Source organism: Dermacentor albipictus, chromosome 10, assembly GCF_038994185.2.
Source record: "Dermacentor albipictus isolate Rhodes 1998 colony chromosome 10, USDA_Dalb.pri_finalv2, whole genome shotgun sequence".
Classification (NCBI taxonomy): domain Eukaryota; kingdom Metazoa; phylum Arthropoda; class Arachnida; order Ixodida; family Ixodidae; genus Dermacentor; species Dermacentor albipictus.
The window spans coordinates 46998283-47018824 of NC_091830.1; the positions used below are offsets into that span (position 1 = coordinate 46998283).

At 47.4% G+C, this 20542-nt stretch overlaps 1 long non-coding RNA gene across 1 annotated transcript; it reads left to right on the forward strand.

The window, feature by feature from the left end:
* The first annotated feature begins 870 nt into the window (after positions 1-870).
* On the forward strand, positions 871-4714 carry LOC139050438 (uncharacterized). The gene is made up of 2 exons (XR_011508872.1): positions 871-1969; positions 4155-4714. It is a non-coding gene; the product is annotated as an uncharacterized lncRNA (long non-coding RNA).
* Positions 4715-20542: the final 15828 nt, after the last annotated feature.

Below are 20542 nucleotides of genomic sequence, written 5' to 3' on the forward strand. Positions count from 1 at the left end.
AAGTGCAAAAAAGAAAACTGAATTATGCGGTTTTGCGTGCCAAAACCACTTTCTCATTATGAGGCACGCTGTAGTGGCGCACTCCGAAAATTTCGACCACCTGGCGTTCTTTAACGCGCACCTAAATCTAAGTACACGGGCGTTCTCGCATTTAGCCCCCTCGAAATGCGGCCGCCGCAGCCGGGATTCGATCCCGCTACTCGTGCTCAACAGCCCAACACCACAGGCACTGAGCAATCACGGCGGGTCCCATTAATGCATATCAGGGTGTATCAGCTAACTCTAGCCAGAGTTTAAAATTATGCGAATTTCACATAGCTGGACAGAAGCAGGGTAATGTTGTTTGCCGTCGCTTGGAGATACTCAAACTCAGTGGCGTAGCTAGGTCACGTGGCATCCGAGGCCCTTAGGTCTTCTGTTACCCCCCCCCCCCCCCGCTGGGTGTAGCCGGCGGAAAGAGGGGTGTCTTCAGACGTATATGACACCCCCCCTCCCTCACTGGCCCCTTGCACCCGGGGCCCACGGCCCCCCGGCCCCCCCCCTGTTGCTACGCCACTGTTCAAACTATATTTTAAAATTCCGCCTTATTAGATAATTGTTCTCAAATATTTACTCAACTGAAATATTATAATTAGATTGGAAGTGTCAATGAGAAAATTGCAGACGACATGAAAAACTCCCGATACAGCTTTCTGTTGCTCAATACGTACTAAATAATAGTGTTTTTCCGAGCGTGAAAGAAGCCCGCGAATACACGCAAAGTGCTCTCGAGCGACCAGTCGCGCGGTCGTACTTATATTTAGGTGCACGTTAAAGAACCTCAGGTCCTCAAAATTACGGCCAAGTCATTCAGTTCGGCGTGCCTCTTAATCGCATCGTGTTACAGAACGCTGTACCCCGGAATATTTTCGTGTGCAATCTTTGGCCCTGTCAGAGAAGGACAAAATGCGCAAGCGCAATCTCGGAAAATTCGAGTGCGCGTGATTTCAGACCACGTCACAACTTTTTTTCTGGACGAATAGGCACTTTAATGCGTCACTTGGCGCAACATAAAATTACCCGCAAAAGTTAGCGTCCGTCATAATCGCTCGGTGTGTCCATTCGTAAGGCCACGATTGATCGTTGACGCCATCTGCTGCTCCAACGATCGTGCTTCTTTCCATTAGGCCGACTTAGCTGAGACTGAACTCTTAGCGACTGCCGGAACTACCCGTTGACTGACCACCATATTTGTTCTAGTCCACTGAGCCGTTCGCAGTTCCGATCATGACAGACAAAGACTTGGAGAAGCTGTGCCATTGCTTACAGCGGGCGCCGCAAGAGGAACTGCAAATGCTGGACGTCGCCCGTGTACTTCCTGGTGTGCGGATCACGGGCCTTCCACAGCACTACGCCATCGCCACGATCCGCGGCTTCTTGAAAGGCATCAGCTCATTGGACGAACGGCTTAAACTGGTCGCCTGGCTGTACTGCTGGCTTATACCGCATGACAGACTACAGGGGTGGCTGCTGTATCGGTTACAGCCCGAATGCGAATCCATGGTCTCCACTTTCGAACTACACAAAAGGATAGCGGAAGCGTTCTACTCGTCCGGTATGATGAACGCCTTCGTGCCCCTGGCATGCGCGCATGGTCGCTACGCCTGCGCCGTGACTGGCGACCCGGAGAACGGTCCCGAAGAGCACACTGTTACATGCATGTGCGCTTGGTTGAACTTTCCCTACCTTGCCGTTAGTTCAGCTGGTGTGATTAATGTGGCAATGTTCATGGGCACTCTAACTAACATGGTAGAAGGTAGCCTCAATGGGCTTCTGCTTGGCACCTACGAGGAGTTGAGCAGTGGCTTGGCCGCCGCTCTTCATGACTTCGCCGAGCGTTGTGGAAGCAGCCAGGTGCCGCAGGTGAGCTTCCCAGAGACGTTTGCGCGGAACTTCTAGGCGAACGTTGACCGCCTCGGAATTCATTCTGGTAAGACTTTCATCCATCTGAGAAAACGTGTGCGTCTATGTCACAAAATCGGTGTGGGCTTCCAGGAATTTTTTGAATGTGTTGGTCCTCCAGGCTGTCGAAAGTGTCATTGGCTGAGCTATTTGCTATAACCAACAGATCGTGAGTTAGCTTATTGAGGTGGAAGAAAAAGTGTCTAAGTAATCAGAAATATGTGCCTCCCAGTCTGTTATTCGACGCCTTTCTTCATTTACTAGGAGACAATACGCCATACAAAGGTGCACAGCTACAGCTATATTCCGGCAAAAGTTGTTCTTGTAATCGGCATGGAATGCACTTTATCAGAGCGATATGCTGGCATCAATTTACAATTCCCTTTTTCAGCTATTCACAACGATCTTTCAATTTGCTTGGCAGGCAAATGCAAATACGGGACTTCCATATAAATAGTTTTTGATTTCGTGACGCCCGACACAAACGCCACTATGCGAGAGCTTGCATTCACATTGGCAGTACAAATTGAAGAGGCCAGCGTGCGTTCAATATATTTCCTTTCGTTTGTTTTTTGTGAGTGCATTCGTTCAATTTACTGCGTCCAACGTGAAGAGAAGTTCCACTACCAACTATCGCGTAGTATATACCGCCGTGCCAATCTCAGATTGGCATGATACATTTTCGCCAATGTCGTGGGCCCGATTACGAAAGGAAATAACCAAAGTGCACATGGAACACGCATTATCACGTCCCCGCTCACTTCGTGCGCCCAGGAGAGGTGTTTCACATGGCGTAAAATGAGCACTCAATTATCGCGTTTCATTATATGATCCTACATCAAGACTGCGGTGAAGCAGAGGCTCTACCCGTACAAAAAAGAGTTGTAAAATGGTTTATTTGAACGGCTATCTTCTAAAATGAAAGCGTATAGCTATGTTCAGAATACGTTCGTAAGGCGCCGATTTTTCGTAAGATGCGTATGCGGAAGTGCAACAAGCGTATGCGTCTAGTTCAGAGTGCGAACGTAAAGGTACCAACGTGCTTAATTCACGCAAAAATCGTGGGGGTGAGTGTTAAAGGATCGGCAACATTTACGACTGTGATATTACGACCGTTGCGACACAGCCAATGACCGATAAGTTTTCAGTTTTCAACAACCGGTGACGACACTTCCGTCCTCCCGTCTGCAGACAGCTCCGGGCGCGGCAAGTGCCATTTCGTGCGCACGATTAGGTTGGCTGTGTTCGTGCAAATTTGTGCAGTGCGCCTTGCCAGATTGTTTTCAGTTCATCTGGTTTATCCGCCGAGGAAATCGATGGCTACAGATGCGTGCTCCGAATTTCGATGCGTGGTCTCACTAGGTTTTCAAGGAACTGCTGGGGCGATATGCGCATGGAGTCATGAAACATCACAGCGTCACCAACTCGGAGCTTGGCGAAAAGGTTGTGAAAATCGCCGTCCACGGCCCTGTCGAGGAATACTTGCCGCTCCCGAACCCTTCTGCGTCGCCTTCGTCGTCTTTGTGCGATTGAATACATGACTATAAATTTGTTTTGAGCGCGAATTTCTTCAATCTCGGCCAGCGGTCACATGTTGACAGGACCGCTGGTGACGTCGATTCTGTAGCTCCAAATTTGATTGGTCTGTTGTAAAAGCCGTAATTTACGCAGCAGTAAATGTGAACAAAAGTTTCGGCTTAACTGCCGTAACTTTTTTTTTTACCGCCGTTACGTTCGATACGCTGAAAGAGCTGTTACGCGCGTTACGACAGTAGTGTGAACATAGCTTTAGTCGCAGCTTGAAAATATTAAAGAAACAAAAAATGACAGTATTTTCTTGAATTCAAACTGCGCAGTTGCAATACGCTGCACGTTTCGTTTTGAGGATGGATGACTGCTCGTTATGATGATGTTAAGTCTTGACCGATCGCCGATAGGAGCCATGCGCCAAAGCCAAAACAACAGATCAAAGAAGTTCCAAGTGTTCCCGGGCTGCGTGCCTAAGGTGACGGGTCCGTTGACCCATCTTGCCTCAGAGAGACTTTCACATAGGTTTAGCCGTGCTGATGCCCCTCACCCTAACATCACCACATGAAAAATAACCTCCGACTCCTGATGGGCTGTTATCTCAGAAGATATACTGTACTGTGTTTTTATGCCGTTATTGTCACAGTACTGAATCTTAATAATCCATGTATTTTTTTTCCTTTCAGGTAAAGTCAAGCGAAGCCAAATTGGTATGGAAGAGTGAAAGTGGATCCATCGCTCTAATTAGAAGGGACAAGAAAAGAGAGAACAAGAGCTGATGCTATCTCTTGTGCACGAACAGTGACCACTCCGTCGATAAGAAGTGTCGAACTGCGCCATCTCTTCCCGAGTGACATATAGAGGCCTCGCGCGTGCAAGTACATTTCAAGCTTCTTCCAGAATGTTTACGAAGAGGAGTGCTCGAGCGAACACACACTCGTTATACTGATGTGCAGTGCCCATATTTTAAAGCCTAATGCGCTTCCGACGTTATCTTGGTTGTCAATACTTTGCTGAACTATTACATTCGCTACACCAAATACTCGTCGTTGAGACGTGCCGTTCTGTCTACAAGGAATTTCGATGCCGTTCGTCTTATGTGATTGTCCTTTTGCTACAGTGGCTTCAGGGCTGGGGTCTCTGTCCAACACTGTCATCTGACATGCCGCACTTTTTTGCTCATTTGCTGCTTTGCGGTTCACATATTGGAATGCGTAAATAAAGTGCAACTTTTAGCCGTACGAAAGCAACACTCGTGAATTTCCACTTGGCCGAAGTATTTCCTAGGCTGACGCCCTACGGCTTGCATTGACACCCGTCTTTGAAAGTGAGGACTGAAGACCAAAACCAACACGACTTGACTGAGGCTATAAAACTCTCAACACGTTTACACTTCACGAAGGCCGTGATGCAGAGTTTTTGCCGTCAATATCCATTAACAAATTTACTCATCCGCTTGACTGGACACACGCCTTTCGTGCCGTGATTGCCAATAGAATACTGTAGCAAACTGTATTCAATAACAATGGGAAACGCTACTGCTGTGCTTCCTCTGTGGTTTCTTCATACGTTGTTTACCGGATTTTTTATCTACTATCCTTAACTAGGGGCTACATTACCCGGCGTGGTAGGTCAGGGGCCAAGGTCAGGGGCCATGAAGATGAGCCGCTGAGAACTAGGATGTTGCTGTACTCGCAGCCTAGCGAGCCGCAATGAAGTTGGGGGTGGAATGCAAAAATCGTCGTGTACCGGTGCTTCGGGTGCAGGTTAAACATGTCAACTGGTGAAATTTGTTTTGCGGTCAGATTAAAAAGTATCGTCACTTGAGATGATGGCGTGCCTCATCATCAGTTAAATGGCATTGGTACCTTAAATGTTCGGATGCAGAAAACAAAGCTTTCTTCGCCAGCACTCCCAACGTTCCTGTTCGCATCTGCTCCGTGCTCCTGCTATCGTGCCGAATAATTTACTCCTAAAAACGGAAATTGCCTCAGTGCCCCAGCGCCAAAGCCAGGACCCCTGACCATTGGGCCACAATCGCAGGTATGCTTCTATACTGTCCCAACGCCAACGAGATGTTTGGAATAATCCGTGCGTGCGTCACATTACGTAGCACTGGTGCCCGAAAGCGCATGCGTGTGCCAGTTTCATGTATGTGAGACGCTAATGAAAACAATAAAGTTACAGCATTTCGTTTGCCACTCCCCGAATCACCATTGGTAAAGGAAACGACGGCTAGGGGAAATAGCGTATTTTTCTTAGATTTGAAACTCTTTGCAGCGATAATTATCCGACACTTTTCAGTTTTCCTCTGTATTATCTGAAATAGACATATAGCTGGGCAAGTGGGCCAATACTTGATTTCGACAAGCGCACACATGCCGGGTACAGCGGTGCTGACGGCTACAGTGGCGTCATGTGATGTCTTTGCCAATGCGTCAGCCTCCCCATTGCTCTAGACGCGGTAGTGGATGGGGAGCCACAGCAGTCGTAGCGTCAGTCCATTCAAAACAAGTGCGCTAAGCTTTTCCACAAGCAGTGGCTATCAAAAAAAAGGGGGGTTTAAAATGCCAGAACCATGATCTGATTATGAGGCACGCCGTAGGGGGGGGGGGGCTGCAGGTTAATTTATGGCCCCCTGGGGTTCTTGAACGTGCACCTTGAACTACGTACGCGGGTGTTTTTTTTGCATTTCGTTCGCATTGAGATACGGCTTCCGTGGCCGGGATTCGATTCCAGCGAGCTCGTGCTTAGCCGCGCAACACCGAAGCCGCTAAGCAACCCGGGTGGGTAAAGTGGCCGCCAAATCGATCCTTTACGCATAGTGTGCGACGGCGCCTGCTTGTTTCATTTTCTGTGGTGTGCTTATGCGGGATTTCGTCGGGTAAAGGAACGACCTATAACAGACGACGCTCCTCTCATTGCGCTCTCTGCGAACTTGCGGAGAACGTCGACCACCTCGTACATTCTTTTCGCCCCGACGCGCTCATCAGTAGAACGTGTGCGCTTTCGTGGGCGAGCTAAAAATATATGCCAGTTGTGAGGCATCATTTGCGTTAGCATTCCTTCGCCTACCCAACGAGGAAGCCTGTCCGTCCGTCGGTCCATCACGCTTGGCGAATCGATATAAAGAAAATGGTGTATAAAACAAAATAATTTGGAAAGGAAAAAAGAAACGGTGGTGGTGGTGGTGATATTCAAAGCTAGGACCCTACGCTAAGAAGCTGAGTGTCTTTACCCGCTGGGCTAGAGACCCTTCTTTCTAAATTGAACAGCGCAAGCACCAAATAAAAACATTCGGGGAGCCAATCTGTAAAAACTGGCCTTACTGTGCGAACCCGGTAATACACGCCCATGTTTACCAATGCTAAAGCACCAGGGAGCCATTCAGTCTTTGGGGTTTGAAAGTGGTACACAGCTGTAATTCTGCTGATCCCTTCCCTGAAATATAGCCATATTGGCTTCGCGTCTATGTCAGAGTTACGAACTGCAATCCCAGATCACCAAATGCTATGGAGGCTCAAAAACCTAATTAGGTCAAATGGAATACTATCCTCATGTTCAAGTGGCAGAAATCCGATGACCACAGGTAAGTATTTCTTGAGGGTACGTTGTAACATATCCATGAAGAAAAATGCTTCAATACAATCCAGAAATACATGCTCGATCGTTTCTGGCTTCCGAGAAATGAAACAGTTAGTCCCCCAAGGTACGAAAATTGCCTTTCCATCCAGGTAAGACTTCCCATCTAACGTGTTTGTGTGCAATTTGGAGAAAATGTTTTAATCCGTCCTTATACCTTCATACTTTTAACTCGTTTAAGAACATTTGCCCATGCTCCGGCAAAAAAGTGTGATCTATAGATAGGAACGGGCAGAGCCATATCACATAGATCATAATATAGTTTCTTCGGCGACACAGTCCAAAGGTAGTCCATTGAGAAACGAGCCTGCAGGAAAGTACGCGACAGGTAGACCTCTTTTAGGTATCTGCTGAGGCCTCCCAGCGTACGTTCCGACGCGACTACTAAATTAGGCAATGATGTTATCAGTCTAATTTGACAAACAGACCGGAGGAACGGATCTGATGCATTTAAAAAAACATGAATCTGTGCACTAGCTCTCGTATGAAGAGGTGCGACAAATTCGGTCCCACGTAGCGCACACATCGATATAGGTTAGTTTTCCTTGTGTGCTCCCACGTATAGATCCCCAAAGAAAAACGGCAGTATCTCTATGCATCTTTCGCGCATTGACATCTGAACAATAAATTACTCGCATTATAGACAATTTTCATATGAAAGCCAAATTACACATCGTTACTCTCGCCAAAAATTGACCAATAAACGCACTTGAGGTTGTCAGTTTTCTCACGCACTTCGGCGATTTCGGGCCGCCACAAATGCTCGCCATCTTTATAATTTTCCAACGGCACTCCCATATAGGTTGTCGGAGTCGTATCCCACCTTATATTACAGTAAATGTTTGCGGACCTTCAAACACTTGCCCCAGTTGATTGAACTGCCACTAAACTCAAGGACCCAGACTTGCAGAAGGTGAATGTGCCTAAACCATATGCACGTGCTGTACGTGCTGTGCAAAACTACTGCTACGGCTCTGCAATGGCGCTTCCAACTCGGCGGAACTCAGTTTCGAGCAACTGTGATTGTCGCGGAGCGACGGTACTCGCTGGCTGGACATCACGCTGTCTGAAACAGCCATAACGAGCTCCGAGCTCAAATGGTAGCGAGCAATTTATCGCTGGTTGTTCCTATTACCCTCAAGGCCGCACTCGTTTACTTGTGGCATATTCCTTTAAGTGAAAAGTGCGCACGTTATTGTTCCCGAACGTCAGATTGCTGCTCCTTTCGCGTTTAAAACATAAACTAGTTTCTGTATCATTACTCTGAACTTTTCGCTTACAAACTGTTGCCGCTGAAAGCCGGGCACAGAGGCGAAACGCGTTAGAAGTGGCGAAATTGGTTGATCGCGCACGATGAGCAAGTGACATGATAAGAAAGAGTGGGAGTACGACTAATCGGAAACCGCGTGATAGCCGATGGATCGGAACTTACACCCCTCGTCGATGGACCAATCTGACCGAACTGTGTGTCACGACCTCACACACACGACCCTGTTGACCCTACATCGTGCGGAGGAGGGACCAGAAGAGTCGGGAAAGCGAAATTCGATTGTTCTTCTTTATTTCTTTGTTTTTCTAAATTAGAGGCCTCTCCCCGGTGTTGAGCGCCGCCACAACCGGAGGCGATGTCGCAGCTGATGCCACAGCCGGAGCCGGAGCCACGTCAAGTGGTACATCTGCGCACGGCTGTAGAGCGAACAGCGCCGGCTCCTGACGAATTGCCCGAAGAAGACCGGCAAGTCGTTATGATGCTCAAATCTCTGATGAATACCCTTCGAATGCTCTTAAATAACCGGCACACTCCGTCAGCGCGAAGTGCAATGCAAGCTCTGGATGCACTCAATTCAGTACTTGCAACTCTTGAGTAAGCATCATGGCTCACCCGCATCATCATATTCGCACTGAAGTCAGAACGGCTGGGGTCTAGCTTAAAGATATACTGCCACGCACTGCAACGTTATGCTGACACCCGCTGGATCCTTGGTCTTCGCTGGTGACTTCAATGTACATCACCAGCTATGAACCACCAAGATTGACGGCAGCCTATTGTATCGACGGAGCACTTGCTTTGACTTGATTGATTTCCCAGCACTTTGCTGCGTGTACAGACAGTGTTCCCTCTATCCCGATTTCCTCTTTCTGTTTCCCCTTTCCCTTCCCCCAGTGTAGGGTAGCAAACCGTACGCTCGTCTGGTTGACCTCCCTGCCTTTCCTCTCTTTGCTATCTCTCTCTTGATCGCAATTATTTCTTTTCTTTTACGGAAACTGTGGACTAGAAAGAAGCGCGATCAATGAATTGAATTTATTTGCAATTGAATGTCCTCCGTGTGACTTCGGTATTAAAAATGTCAAGAAACCAAAGATCTGCCGTTCGCACTTTGTATGCGGTGCTATAAGTGCGAAACGCTGTAGCTATTTTCTTTGATACTTGAAAATTTGTGTCAACACCTCCAGCAAAACTCGTCGCTAAATTGTCAAGAAAGGTCACTAATATTGAGAACCATATATAAAATTAGGTTTTGTCAGAATGATGTTATCTGCCATAGACGATATTTAAAGAATCCGGAAAAAATGGAAGGTGACTGCGGCGCGCTCCTTCAAGGTTCAGCAAGCGGTGCTTTGTGATTCGACAAGCTCTAACCCCCTATAATCAGGACTTATTGCATGGAAAAGATTTCTGCTTTCTGTCTAAATGCGCAACACGCATTGAGAATTAACATAATCGAGGAAAAGAAGAAACATAAGATACATTGCGAGAGGTTTCTAAATAATAGAACAGGAAACACCAGGTAGGAAATTGGAAGTGGGCTTCACCCGAAATCACGTATGGCTTCGTTTGGGATTTGTGCAGCCAGCTCTCCTCAAACGTCAGCCATTGGTGCGCATTTCATTTGCTAGGCGTCAGTAGTATGAGAACACCGCAGGTGGAGGCTTTGTATTGGTCTGTTTCCTCTGATCGCGCTTAAAAAAAAGAGAAAGAAAAAAGAACCTGAGGCGCGCGCTTTCTTCTGTTTGTTTTTGCTGTAAACCAACAAATGGCGCCGCTCGCTGCGGTTCGTTCAGATCTGGCCGAGTGCATTTAGAAAAAAAAAAAAGAAACCTTTATGCTGAATGCCGAATCCCCAGGAAGAAAGAAAATTTGCCTGGGACGGGTTTGCCAGTAAGCGACACTCGCCCATATAGGGTTATTGCTAGACAAAATTTTCGCTTGCTCTACAAGGCGCGCAATGGTGACTGGGCGCCGTGTTCGTCACTGAAATATGTAGCCCCTCTCACGTTGCAGGACGACCGTTTTGTCTTGCGGGCTCATAAAAAAAAATTGCCTTTCACTGACTCCCACAATACGTGGGGTGTGCATAGTTCTTTGGTTTGGGTGTTCGTATCAGCAGTTTTCATGCATATTTTCAGTTTTGCATTAAGTGAGGCTTCGTATCTAGGGCACCCGCGGATAAAAAGGCCCCCGACGCTGCCGACTATGGCTTAGCCGCCGTAGTGTGACGTGCTTTCGTGGCACGACTGTACACAGGAAAAGGCCAGCAGGTCCCACGCCCTACGGGAATCGATGTTATGGGAAGCAGTGTGCGGGGAGCCTACCGCGTGAACGAAACGACCGTGAGGGTACCAAGGCGCAGGTGGCTGTTTTATAACCTACATGACACATGTGCCATGGTATCCATGTCGTGACCTATCATTTACGTTCATTAGGAACTCTTGTCATACTATGCCAAATTTGGTGCCTACCAAGTTAACAAAACGACTGTGAGAGCACCAAGACGTAGGCGGCTGTTTCATGACGTACATGACACACATGTCATGCCATTCATGAAATGACCTGTCAATTATGTTCGCTGTACACTATTGCTATACTATGTCAATTGTGGTACATACCAAGTTAGCGAAAGGACCATGACAGCTCCAAGACGTAGGCGGCTGTTTCTTGACCTACATGACACACATATCATGATATTCATGTGATGACTGATCGTTTATGTTCGTCCATGCACTCCTTTCGTATTGCGCCTATTGCAGCCCATACCAAGTTAACGAAACGCTACAGTGAGGGCGCCAAGACCTAGGCCGCTAGATAGATGAATACTGTGAAAGTGGCAAATGTTCGCCAAGAAATGCTTCTCAAGTAAAGATGCTTCGTATTTAAAGAATAAAAGGCTCCTTGCCATCGATCCCTAAACAAAAACACTGCACCCAAGCGTCAGCACCACAACGTGTGCGCATGCGTGTGTTTAAGCTTGTGTGTATTTCAAGAATCACTATGGCGCGTGTATTTTAGCTCGCATTACTAGCTCGCAGATTACTAATCGCTTTGCAAACTACTTCACCAAGAGAAGAAAGGTAAAAACAGAGCGTCGCCTATAACCAGATTATGAATTTTCTTACTTTTACCACACAGTGGGTTTTTGTTAAGAGTGCACTGTGCTCCAGTGCTCATTTTTGATAATATCTCTCTTTCTTGCCCAGTTTCTCGTCTCATGCCTCGTCATAGCACGTTATTCGTAAGCGATTTTAAATTTGTTCGGTGTTTGTTAAAAAAGAAAAAAAGAAAGACGCCTCCCTTACACGGATAACGTAACCGCGGCTACACGCGTGACACTTGCGCGACAATAATTTGCGCCACCGTCCTGCGATAATCGTGACCGTTAGTGGCATGTCGCCGTTTCGGCGATACTTAAACCCGGAACACGTATTACCCCGCCCGAAAAAAAAAAAAACCATTTTCCACTGACACCTGCAAAAGTGCAGACGACGCAGCCTACAGTGTTCTCGCCCGCAAAAAGAAACTGTGTCTGGGATCCCTACACGCCCACTGAGTCTTCACCGATGACTGACGCGGACGTAGAAAGCTTGTGTGGCGCCTTCTACTGCCTTTGTGCTGAAGAAGTTCACTCCTTGGACCACGCCGTGGTTCCGTGGCTACCACGGCTCACGGGAATGGGCCTGGTAGCAGCCGTCGAGCGGATCTGCCACGCTCTGAAGGCCATCCAGGACCACCGCCGGAGGCTCCAGGGCGTCGCCATGTTGTACTCCTGGCTCGTGCCCCGTGGCATATTCTTCAAGTGGACCCTGTACCGCCTCAACAGTATTTTGGAGGCGCTTGAAGCCTCGGCTGCGATGCTCCACTTTGTGAAAGCGATGGATTCTCCCTTTTGCTGCCCAGCGGAAAGGCTCCTCGACACCGGATGCGCTGTGTACTTCAGCGTTATGACGATGGACCAGCCGTGCGAGCCGATGGACCACAAGCTGGTATGCTTTTGCGTATGGCATGGCTTGCCATTTCTGGCGGTCCACGCCTCGGGAGATGCTTTCTATCAAGCGTCCCTCTCGACAGCCCTCTCGCTGGTGTTCGGGGCTCCAGAGGTGTTCGTGTGTGGTACTTTCGATGACCTGAGATCCGCCCATTTCGCGGTTTTGCGAAGCCGGGAAACTTGCAGCGCACTTAGGATGTTTGAGTGAAAAGCTTTGTCATGTCTGCGTTAAGTGGTTGCTGAGATGCAGGACCATTTAATTTTGGCACGTTCTCATATTATCCATGTTGTGTTCCATCAGGTCTACGTATTGTAGTGTCTTGTTCTCCTGAGCGAGAATCGCAAACAGTGCATGACTGACTGTCTTTGTTTTTAACTTCTGTAATTTTTATGGCATGGGCTTAACGGTACAAGCGCTGCTTTGCATGCATGACAAAAGAATATTTCTTGTTTTATTTGAAATTGGTAGCGGTGCGTGATAAGCACGGCCTACGTGGCTCGCAGGACCTTATTTAAGCATGCTGCTTGCTGATGGCAATTGTAGTGTATGCTTTGTTTTAGTAAATAAATATTTGAAACCAAATTCTTCATTTGATTTGCGACGCTGCATGCTGGCAGAATGTGTTAAAAGCTGTAGATGCAAGCTTTAGGGACCTTTTCACTGCCTTTGCCGCTATTCTGGTCAACAAAATCCACGCGACATGGTGGCTACGTTGTTGCGTAGTCAGAGTGATGACGTCGTGCTCATGCAAGTGCAATGTAAATACGCTTATGCACAGACTGCCCCACCCCTCCTTTTCACTGCAGTCTACAGTACGCGTCCAATGGTAACTAGCTAAAATGGCACAGCTCACTTCTGAGCATGCGCTGCTAGGTGGGAGAAGAGTTCGCCACTCGCAATAATGCACGTGTCCACTGCGCAGCTGCCAATTTCTTGTGATTTTGAGCAATGGCCGAAGGAGCCGCGACGTTGTGATGCGATGATGCGAGGTCGGGATGCAAGGAACGGTTAGAACGACAGAAAGCTGAGCTAGTTGGTAAGGATTCGTTATGCAAAATAGAAGTGAGGCGTGCAGACAGGACACAAGAGTAGAGAAGTGGACAACACGAACGCCGTCTCTACTCTTGTGTCCTGTCTGCACGCCTCACTTCTATTTTGCATAATGAATCCTTACCAACTAGCTCAGCTTTCTGTCGTTCTAAGCTTCATTTCTAATACTCTGAGCCCTTTTCCTTGTTCCCCTACTTATCTGCACAATCCTGCTGCGTTCGTGTTGTCCACTTCTCTACTCTTCTGTCCTGTCTGCACGCGTCACTTCTATTTTGCATAAAGGAACGGTTCTCGATCGTCAGGCAACAACCCAACGACGCAACAGCAGATCACCAAGAACCACAGAATCGTGGGTCCTCTCTGTCATGTTTTCTCATCGGGCAGAACGATACGAAATGTAGAACTCCTCACAGCACATGGCGTGTAGGTGCCTCAAGAACTTGTCACACTGTGCCAGCTCGCGGTTGTCGGGCGCGCCGAACTACTTGTCGGCAGGAATGTCCTGCTTGAGAACTACCGGCTGACGCAAGACAAAAAAGAAATGCGTCATAAAAATCTTAAAAACCCAATTATTTTGGTACGTGTACATGCAGCGGTCGTACCTGCGTCCCAGACTGCCCGTAAATGTACATTCAACCCTCCGTGGTGGCGCCGTGGCATTGTCATTGCGCTAACACGCTCGATGAAATCCCGGCCACGGCGGCCGCAATTCCACGAGGACGAAATGCAAAAACGTCCTTGCATTAGGTGGCCGTTAAAGAACCTGAGGTGGTTAAAATTATTTCAGAGTCCGCCTATAAGGCGTGCCTCAAATTGAAATCGTGGTTTTGGCAAGGAAAACTGCAGTAAAATAAAAAAGTGGTACATTTTGTTTGTCCTGACGTCTGCTCAGGGGGCGCCATAGTGCGGTACAAACGATGGATTCCACATGAAAGCATTGATTGACCTACGGTGTCATTTAACCAGGCGTCAACTAAATATTGTGTGCGTTCCCACCAAGTGGCCTTGAGGTATGAATAAAAGAATGCCAATATATAGTATGTATCCTTGACAGGTGCCTACATAATATGCGCGCCAAATTACGTGCTCCAAAGCATAAAGAGACCACAAGCTACTCTTCATCATTCTTCTGCAGCAACATGAACGTACTTTTCACTTGCGTGATTCCCAATCGTACCTTGATTGGTGCGTAACTTAGACGTAACACTTAGAGGGCCTCAAAACAACGCTGAGCCCAAGGACAAGAGAATGGTTCCTTGCTTGCTTTCGCTACCTTGCTAATGAGCGGACTGGTCCTGTTTCCTCGTGCTCATTTAGAATATGCGTGTACACTACGTGGAGCCGAAGATAACACCAGCGCGTTTTGTTCGTTAGAGGACACCGGCTACCTTCCTTTACCACAGCCCGACGCTTTTCGACTACAGTACGCTGATACCACTGCGCACTGGCAGAACACTGCACAAGGCACTGCACGCGATAGCAGTAGTTGGTCGCGCACAGCATGCAAGCCAGAGGACGAGGATAAGTGCGCGTGTGAGCCTGAACTGGAAAGGTGCGCTAGCAGATGGATGGACACTGCTGCTGTCGCTCGTAGGAAGACAAATGGACTGCAAGTAACCAGATGACGCCACAAGACGATACTATCAGTGGCAGGTCGTTTGAGAAAGGGACCAGAAATGCCTGCATTTGAGAAGGAAAGTTCTTTCTTTCCTTTTTTTTTAATTTGTGGCCTCCCCGTGGAAACTAGCTTCACATGCGCGCGAAAGTAGAGTGTCACGGTTTACTTTCCACACTGTGTTTTATTAAAACGTGCTTCAAAAATGTCGACAGTGGTTAACACCCTGGAAGGGAAAAAAATTGCTGGCTCTCCCGCAATCGAGAGTAGATGTGAGCATGAAATGGCAACGGGCAAAGCAGATATGTTGGAGATGATACTAGCCGCAACATTACAATGGGTGTAGTGCGTGCTTGCAGCGGCACACCGCACCACCCCGCACCACGCCATACCCTGCACAAGTACATATGGAGGCTGCCAAGCTAGGAGAAAGAAAAAAAACCTGCTGAAGGCTACTTGAAAGGCAGCGAAAGACGCCAGGGTGACAGAGTGCACTGCCCAGAAAGAAAATTGTCTGGAGGACAATTTTTTTTTCTGTGTGGCGCAATAGTGCCACACAGCGTGGCGCTATCTCTCGAGGATCGCTTGCCTGTTGCCATCCTTCACGGACCGCTGTTTAAAAGAACACGCGCAACCCTGTCTCAGGACCAAAAACGACATTGAAGTGTATAGTGCCCTGTATCAGCGCTTTGAGCGTCGCTGCTGCTGGAAATGCCCAATAAACCTTCAGCCTACTAGAAGTTACAGCTTGAGTGATATTGTGAAGAAACATTAGGACGAAATCAGAAGCAATACTTTCTGTAATTTGTTTGGGCGTTAACTAGCGTACGGAGTGCGGTCTCGCAAAAGATTTGAGGGCTAGAGGCTGCATTTTGATAGGTTTTGACTGGTTGCCCGGAAGATCTCGTTTTGTTCTCGCAGCATTGCGAATCTCTACTACAGTGCTAGCTATGTTTTGTGGGGCGTCTGCAACATTGCAGAACAATCCCGGCAGTCAAATAGAGCAGTGTACCCGAGAAGGTGAAAACTACGGGTGATAGTACGGTGTCATCTTGAAGAACAGTTGTGCGAACTCGGTGAAGACGAGTTTCTTCGACGCTGGTCTACGCGATACCTAACCGTCTCCCGAGGCAAAGTCCTTGTACAGCCAGAATAAGGCTCAATTCTGTTTGCCTGAGTTGAGACTTTGTATTTGTATGTGCCACGGGTGTCTTTAATAAATTCGAGGCTGACAATAATGCTTTTGCGTGGACGCTGCAAAGATGTTTTGCTGTTGTTGTTGTGTGGGAAAGCCAGTGTCAAGCAGACACCACTTATTATTTCATATGTTGATCTGTTTTGTTTACATCGAGTATGATGTATTACATGTGGCGTACCTTATATTGTACTTTACGTACATACCACAGTTGGAAGCGTGCCTACGGGTGAATAAATTTCCTTGTCAACTTGCCCGGATAACGGCTCAACCTTCTGGCTCAAGCTCACTTGAAAGTCGCCCACAACGGAAACTAAATGCATTTCTTGCTTGAAAAACGATTGGTTCTTAGTTCCATGACCTCTTACAAAGAGAGGGGGGGGTAATTAAAATAACACAACATCAGATTTTTTTTTTAGTTCAGGGGCCACGAATCGCAATATTGGGGACGAGCCTTTTAACAAAGTGATAAACTCATACACCTGCTGGAATCTCGTTTGAATGATTGAGCCGAACACCCTGCCTTATGGCTCCGCCTACCCCTAATTGAAATTGGAATGACCTTGGTGATTTACTATTTGTATGAATAATGTTACCAATTTTGATGGCAGTTCACAAGAATTAGGTGCTGTGTGTTGAACTTCGAAAAATGAAACCATCCCAAGACCCTCGACATTGATGTATCTCATTCCCTAATTATATTACGATATCCGTTCTTAAGGTTTGCAGTGTAATAATCATGAGTAAAAAATTTGTAATGGTAAAACAGAGATGCCTTACGAATAAAATGCACCGAAATATGGACAAAGTTTTCAGCAACTTGAGAGCAGTAACAATAACGTAAAACCTAATAGGAGAGGCATTACTGCAGAGCCCTGACGTCACATCAAATTCTTCATACATGTAGGCATAGGTGGAGGAAAGAAAGCCGAATGCCTGAACGATATGACATCGAATATTTCTTGCTACGTTTATCCTGGCAGAAGTCCTTGTTTATTACATCTGCACGACTTAGCCCTGCACTTTTCCCTGTTTGCAGTTTAATGACTGTGAATCTATTGTGTGGCTGAAAAACAACGCAACACCTGTTTCTTGTGTGTTTCAACGGTTTCTACAAATTCCTGAGTTGATGAACCAAGAAATTAGCAGTCCGTATCCATAATTCAAGCGCGCAAAGAGCTCCTGCTATTCTTAGGTAAAATCCTTTCTGGAAACCTACGTACACTGGAGCAGGTTGGCAGGTCGTTGGAGCAGTCACCACGATGGGCACAATTTGTGGTGACCTTGAACTCCAGGTGCCATCGACACGAAGTTATGACGTCTATAATTTGGTTAGGACCTTTTTCATGGTTTTTGAGCGTTACAATATTTCAGATCCTTACTCGTTTACTTAGGCACTTACATTTCTATAATCCTCCGAGACCTTGGAGATAAGGATACACCTTGCAGTTCCTGTTCTCTGGACATATTTCATTCTTCCTTTTGCAGGGAGTGTGTCGTTTATGCCATCTGAGGGCTGGGCCTAGTAATACAGCTCCTCTCCACGGTACGATAATGCAACTTATCTATAGACTAGTTATATCAATAATATATTTCACATGTACTTTTTGGCTTTTGCTGCTGCTTTACAGCGCGCTTATTACTTATCAGTTTCAAGACTACTTTCGCTGTAAGAACGGGCATCTACAAAAGACCGACGCATATATAAGATAGCGATTTTCTTGTTCACGTGACCAAGAAGCCGCTGCTTCACGGCAGTCTCTTCGCTTCAGTATTCAGTGCATTCGTGTCAATTCCTCCGTCATTGTTTTCCGTCTACTAGATTAAGAATCAAAACTGTGGGCTGTGCGCAAAAAAACAACTTATAAATGTTCCTAGTACTCATTCCCGAAAGACGTCTCCCTGCGTGCAACATAAAAGCAGCGACCAGCCTGGCAATGCATCGAACAGTTTCGGCGCTGCCCTGTGAAACGGCTGTCCACTAGTTCCATCTCTACGTTTCACGACACATGAAAAGCCGGACACGCGGGGTCTTGCAGAGTAACCGCTTTCCACTGCTGCTGCCAAAGTCCAACGCATGCAGACTTCGCTCGTTCTGCTGGCAAGAAGAAACTGCGCCCGAAAGTCCTAAGCCGACACAGTCCTACAAGCTAGCCACCAAGCTTCGCCGATGACAGCCAAGGACATAAAAACGCTGTGCGGCGCCTTTTACTGCGTCCCGTTCGAAGAACTGCACTCCTTGGACAACGCCCAGTTCCCGTGGCTCCGACGGCTCAACGGCCTTGGTCTGGCAGCGGCCGTCGACGCAATCCGCTGTGCCCTGGAAGCGACAAAGGACGAGACGGAGCGGCTCAATCACGTGACCGCACTGTACTCGTGGCTGGCACCACGGGGCGCGATCCGCCCGTGGACCCTCTACCGCCTCGGCACAAGCTTGGAAGGTCTCCGGCCCACGAATGTTATGGATTTGCTGACGACAGCGATGCAGTTTCGTGTTGCCGGCTATGTAGGCAGGGTTATCGACACCGAAGGCGCCGTGTATTTGAGTGTTATGACGCAAGACGTGGCGACCGAGGGACTCGAGCACACGCTGGTGTGCTTTTGCATAAAGCGTGGGTTGCCCTACCTCGCCGTCCACGCTCCTGTGGATCTACTTCATCAAGCGAAAATCGGCATAATCCTTTCAATGCTGCCCGGGGACCCAAGCAAAAGTATGTGTGGTACTTACGACGATGTGAGGTCCGCGTTTTCAGCGGTAGCTGAGGGAAGTCGGACAAATTGCAATTAACGTCGACCGTTCAATTGACAATGTTCTTTAGGACTGCTTTCGGTGGCCGTGGAGGTACACAGCTGTCCACAAGCCCGCCAGACTGGAATGTGTCCTACATAAATTTGCGATCTAGTTTCTTCAGGCCTATCTCTTGTAGATTTTGTTTACCTAGAGCGCGCAGTGGACTACGTGGCTGATAGACTGTTTTATTTGAACGGGTTGCCATTTTGCAGAATTGTTTTAGCAGTAGCAATGGGACAATGTTTAACCTGTTTGCAGATTTTTTTTTTACAATGAGCCTAATGCCTACCGGGATGTGGCTGACATAATTTCTATAGTGGACGAACTTTCGGATCGGGAATAATAGTGTTCTTGGTATGCGAAATAAATATTTATTAGCGCGATCTTGACTGTTTGAACAATGCTTTCGACATCACACCTAAATTCGGCGAAAACTTTATTTTCTTCCCCAGATCAACGTTCCGCTGTGATTATTCCAATTTCACACGAAAAAAAAAACGTCCATAATATGGTTCTGCACTCATGGCTGCCTGTCAGTGCGCAGCTGCTAGGGGCGTCTGCATTCCTATCAGTGTGGACTGCATGAAGCCAGATATACAGATTCGTTTACACGTTAGAAAATCGAAAGTTGTCAAAACAGTTCTTCGCAACTTTCCACTACGGAGTCTCTACGAGCACGCATATATATCTTTCGCTCGTCAAAATCTTTCGATTCGATCTTTCGTGTTTTACTACAGATAATGGTGGTCTCTTGCACAAATCGAATTTCGCATTTTGAAACTTTGAGTGCAGCGGTCCGCATTCTGCATGACCTGAGTGGGCATAAGCCACACATTATCACTGATAGCAGCGAACGTTTTGTAGCATTGTAGCATTGACGATTCGAGGAGCAGGAAACGCGCACGTATGTTCCTTAGAAAAGCCCCCGAAGCGGGAAGCACAGTGAACGTGGATGCGAAGTCAAATTCTCAACCCAATGCTACCCATGCGATACATTATCTTGTGCTTCGACACAACTGACGGCTTCCCGCAACGGCGCTCAAAGTACGTTCAGGTTTGACGCACAACTGGACAAGTTTTGTTTGTCGGCAACAGAGGCCTCTGCTGTCGGACTGCACCCTACGTGTGTCGGTGGGAGTTTGATTCACCGAGACAGCTGAGAGCTCGACCTAAAAATTGTAACAGCGCAAACACATGCAGCCAAAAAAGTGACAAGGACGAGACACAAGCTGAGAGCTCGTTCACGTACTGCAACGATACAACAGAATTGAGTTTTCGACCTGCTGCCGGATAGTCTTTTTTGTGCGTCCTCAAAAATGCCGTTGCTGAAGAAATGTTACAAGAAATATATATGTATATGTTTGTAGATCTGTAAGGTACACGATTTGCCTCAAGATCGCTGACGTCCGCTGGGGTGCTGCAAAATGAGACAAGTCCCTTTATTTACGTCAACACATAAGACCTCTGCTTGTTGTTCTCTTCAAATGTGGTGAGAATCTCGAAGTATTGGCATCAGAAT